We start from the raw sequence: 5650 nt of genomic DNA, 5'->3' as shown, positions 1-5650 counted from the left end.
TTTCTTTTTGGTGTTTATTAAAAATACTTGTTTGATTGTTTCTTAATGTTTTTTTTTAATAATTACCAAAAATTTGTTTAAGTAAATGAGAGATTTAGAGTTATATACCATAACTCTTTTTATATTGTTTGAACTAAGTGTTTTCTACTTCGTGCGTTTTTTAAGTTCTACATACATGTAAATTACTGTAATTTTGTAATGGTTTTACATAAATAGTTTAACTAAGCCAAAATTAAAAACAAAAACTCCATGAAGTGACTATTTTGCTGATTATTTGGTTGATTTAAAACAAGTCTACTATTTGGGAATTTTTAAACCTTAATACACGCTTAATTTTGAAATCATTATAATACTCTTAAAAGTCGAAAATTTATTACTAAATTTTATGCATCAAAAAAACTTAAACCCCAATACATCGAAAAAGCAAATTTAAGTGTACATATTGTGAACTAATCTCAACATAAAATTAAACAGTTCACTTGAATACTAAAACTGGAAAATTTGAACAAAAAAATTAAGTAGCGTTATCATCAAGCATAATTTTGAAATAGATTTGGTAAAAAAATGGCGAGATCTTTTATTATACAATAAACTATAGTACAGGTGGGCAACATTTTCAGTCAGCGGGTCAGATGTAGAAAAATTTAATCCTTGGTTTGTCTGAGTACTTTAATTTCCTTTAAATTAAAATATTAAACTCATTTTAAAAAAATTAACAACTCTATGTGACCTTTTTTTATACAAGTTTCAAATCCTCCGTAAATTGTTGTACAGTGCTTATGCGGATAGTTTCAGTCGAAAAGAAAATATTGAATATAAAACACAAACATTTTTGTGTGAAATAACTACTTAAGCTTTCATGTTGTGAGAAAATTTAAAGTTATTTGATAAATCCTGCAGATTAGTTCTTTATTATGACGTAATAATGCTACTAAAGCTTACATTCAAAAAAATTTCAAAATTATTTTAGTTATTAAAAACCTTAAATTTTTTAGAAAACGAATGTAGAACAGTTCTTTTATGTTTGACTTTTAATTGAAAATATATTATAAAAGTTGCTAATTCAAAAACTTTTTGTTTAAGATGAGGTGCATGACGATTTATTTTTAATTTTGACAAACTCAACATACCACGTTTTAGAAATGGACAAGACATCAAAGAAAGCGAGTTGCATTAACCATTGAAAATAAACAATAGATTTGTAAAGTTGCAGAATACAATTTATCAAAGTATTTTATAATGGAGCTGTTTAGCAGGTCGACATTTAAAAAAGTTTAAAGCAAAAAAAAGAGGTGCTGAGCTCATTGTTCATTGCATAGTACATACTACATAGCAATTATATTATTTTCTGAACGAAATGATTTTTTGTACTTATCCGGAAAAATGCTTCTTCGGACATGTTTACAGAAGATCTTGCCCAACATGTCCGGATAAGTGAATAAGCACTGTACCTAAACTTTTTCTCGTCACTTTATATCACATAATGTTTTTTGTAATTTTCAATATTTGGCCTTTTGCGGACCAAATTCTACTTTAGTTTTTCAAATATTGGCGGGTCGGTAATTTTCACTCTGCAGACCGTACGTTGCTCCCCTGAACTATAATCATGAATAGTTATTATGGAACAAACAGTTAATAAATTTATACATTGACTTTGATATTTAAAACATTTTTAGAAATTAATCTTACAGTAACTTTTTAGTTGTTTAACAAGTTTGTTTAATTAGTTTGTTTAACAGACTAAATGGCTTCGATGAAAGGAATATAGGGTAGGAATGATTATAAAATAAGTTCCTAATATCGTACACATTTACATTTAAACTAAGTTTCGGTTTATTTTTACGTAACTTAAAAAAATTAAATTGAAAGAAACATACTATAAGTGTATACATACGATACATTTAACTTAAAAAAAAACAGTAAAAAAAAGTTTGGGTAGTTTACTTAGTTTTGTAAACACATTTATAAATAAAACTAAGTTCCCGAAAACTAAGTTCCGGAATTGATTTAAGTGAGTTTTTGCAGTTTTTTTTGTAAAATCTTTTTTTTTCTGGTAAATTTACATCCATTCGTTAAAAATGCTGAAAGTTCACTCAGCAAGGTTTTTAGTATCGAATATAACTAATAAATATGTTATATCTATAGACTACAAAAGTCACTAGCTAAAATGCTCGAACAAAACGTGAGCGATTATAAAATGGCAATATGTTCAGAAAAGACGTTTATTGGTACTACCGAGTTAATGCCTGCTGAAAGGAATATATAAAGCCACAATTTCGCACCAGAATATAGTTTAGGAATACATAGGCTCAACTGGTGTATCCTTAAAGACCATATATAATCAGCACAAATCCAGTCTGAAGCCTATAAAATCTACACAAACAACGTTGTAGGCATATATAAAGAAAACCAACTTGAATCTACTAACACCTCATGGACCATCATACATAAAACCACATGCAAACCCCCCTCAAAAAACCAGAAGCGTGTACCATTTGCAATTCAGAAAGAATCGCCATTGCATAGTCTAACAGAGCAAGATCATTGAGTCAACGAACAGAGCTCGCTGCCTTGTGCCCTCACTTTTTTTATTCTAATCTAACCTTACTTATTTATTGATAGTTTTTATTTTAATTGCCTTTTAGCTTAACTTACTTATTCTATTAATATTTTAATAAATTCTGTCGTAAATGCTTGATTTAGTTGTATATTAGTTAAATTTTCGTCTTAAACCACTAATGCTTACTAATACTTATAAATACTTTTTATAATATCACTAATTACCCATAATTACCTGCCTATCTCTTCATATAACGTGCTTTAGATTGTCGTTTTATTATTGTACCTGAAGGGCTGCTTAGCAGTGAAACCTCGGTAGTACCAGTAAACGTTTGTTCTGAACGCATTTTAATTTTAGTATCAAATATAAAAGTTTATTCAATATCAACTTTTTAAATTTTTGGTTTAAAAAATATTTAAAGTAATACTTACTGGTTTTTGTTACAAGTTTGTTCTGTAAATTTAAAACTAGATGCTTTTTAAATTGTGGTAGTAAAACAGATAAGAGAAAAAAGTAGTAAACACAAGTATAAAAATAATAACATTTAATTGCAAGTAAAACAAAATTTCTATACAAATTTATTGAGCTCTGCTTTCAAAGTTAAAACAAGTTCTCCTTCAAAACTAATTTAACACTCACCAAACTAAATAATCAAGCTTAAATACGAGTAAACTTTATAAACTTTCAATTAATTATAAGTACTTATGTCCTGTTCAAAATTTGCCGTCAACATACTTATAATACATTATAGATCTATCTTGCTTTAACAAATGTCTTTCTAACTTATTCACAAATCATTAAGCAAAAAAAGGATGGGCCAGTAGTGACCCTATAAACAATCCATTAACTTGTAAGAACTCTGTTCTGTTAAAGATAAATTTATTTGGAGAACATATTTTAAGAAAGTTTTCGAGTACTGCTTTGTAACTTTTCAAATTTTCAAAAACTAAGTAACTATTTCTTTCACACACTTCATCTGCTACCATATTTAACATTTCATTTAATTATCACAGGTGTAAAGACTTTTAATGTCAAAAATTACAAACATAAGTTCCTTTCGGTTTTATTTTTAATAAAACTTTCACAAATCTAATACTCTATTTTACGATCAACTTACTTTTTTTTAAAGGCTGAGGCATCATTCCTAGCCCTTTACAGAGATTACATACTTTGGTGTTCCAATAGCAGACAGTACTGGTCTCAGAAGACAGTCGGTTTCGTAATGTCTGGCCATAACACGCATTTTAACTAGTTAAGTACTCTTTGGAGTTAAACTATAATAAACTTTTTTTACTCTAAATAGTTTTCTATACTTATTAATGTAAATGTACATACTCTTCTCTTTTTAATTACATGATGAATTATCATAATTAATTGTATTACAATACAGATTATAGTTCAGTTTTTTAAACTTACTTGTGTCATCAAGAATTGTATTAATTTTTTATTTATATTAAGTCGTATTTAACAAAATTGTTCAATTGCCTTTGTTTATTTTGACACATATGTTGCTTTTATTTTGCAAAAGTTTTTTTTGTTCTGTGCATAGCTATACTTTTTAGTTGACACACTTTCTTGCTTTCATAGATAAGTTTGGTAGTGCTACTTCTTACTTCTTTAATTATATATTTTTTAAAGTTATCAGTATTTTGTTTAATTTAAGATTCTAAAGATGCTTTCACATCTATCTCATCAATGAATTTTGGTAAAATATATTGTTTCTAACAAAAAATTCAACATTTGTTTCACGTACTGTATTTATCAGTTGAAAACTACAAATGTAGAAATTGAATCAAATAAAAAGCTAAAGATATAAAACAACAATACTTAAAAATACCTTGAATTTAAAAAAATCATAAAAATTTGACAGAAATTAATAAAAACATTTGATCAGATTGGACAAGACTTTAAAAAGGTTTTCAAGTGGTGTTCGACGCGAGAACCGAACGGTTTTTGTGCACTAGGTCCTAGAAGCATATTTATTAAGCGTTTTATTTTTGTTCAATAAACTTTATATTAGAACACAAACAGCCTTTAAAGCAATAAAAGTTTAAAACATTTTTAATTTTAAAAATATCATTAGTAAGTATTTCAAGAGCTGTCTTGTTTGTAAGTTTCGTTTTCAAGGAGATCTGGATGTTAAGTTTGTTGGAAAAACAAAGCGACAACTGTTTTTTTAGAATAAACGAACACGCTACGCCAACAAGTAGTACATCGTTTTGTATATTGAAAATTGTAGTTATTGTCAAAAATGTTGTAATACCTTAAATAGTTTTGAATAGATTAAACTTTGGAAAAAATACAGTAGTTTATTGGCAATTGAAGTAATAATGATTAAACTGGTTAAATAAAAACTTTATTGTCAACTAGGTCCTGATAAACAATCAAGCATTACACTTAATGTTTTTGAATTTTCCATTTCGTTCTAAACTTTACTATTTGTTTTTTGCTTAGTATCTATAATTTTTTGATTGTTCTTAACTTTACTCGTTTTATTTTGTCTGATTAGTTAGTTTTGTGAGGTTTTGGGTTGTTTTAAAATTGAAAATACATAGTTTAATTTTTAAAGCAGTGCCATCAGGGTTGCCACATATCAAGCTGAGAAAGATTTCTGACTTCTTTTTAAGGTTTTCCTGACTTTTCTAAATCAAACTCTTAATTTAAACTTCTTCTAAAAAGCATAATCAAACATCTAGAACTGTGCTTTAGAACTATGTAAAGCTTTCAAATTTATTTTTACACAGTTTTAAACAATAGTTTTTTTGCTGAATTAAATCATCTAACTTCCACTACATCACTTGAACCATCTGTGTATGAATGACGTATTTGCAATAAACAGCTCTATTAGCAAAATTCTTGAACTTTTTAACCAAAAAACACAACTTGTAAACTATATATCTGTTATATAAAGTATTTCATCTTATAATTTAGTATAAAATTTGTAATAAATAGACCTACTCTTATTTATTTTGATAAATTAAGTTACTCACAATAAACTACAAATAAGTAAACTTAACCATGGCATATACCTCTCTTATAGTTTATTTTTCAAGTTTAAACAAATTTTAAAACATTATAAAGAGGTAAAGT

Source organism: Thalia democratica, chromosome 4 (genome assembly GCF_965202585.1).
Source record: "Thalia democratica chromosome 4, ktThaDemo2.hap1.1, whole genome shotgun sequence".
Lineage (NCBI taxonomy): Eukaryota > Metazoa > Chordata > Thaliacea > Salpida > Salpidae > Thalia > Thalia democratica.
The sequence above is the reverse complement of the archived record's forward strand: the minus strand, read 5'-3'. Positions refer to the sequence as shown.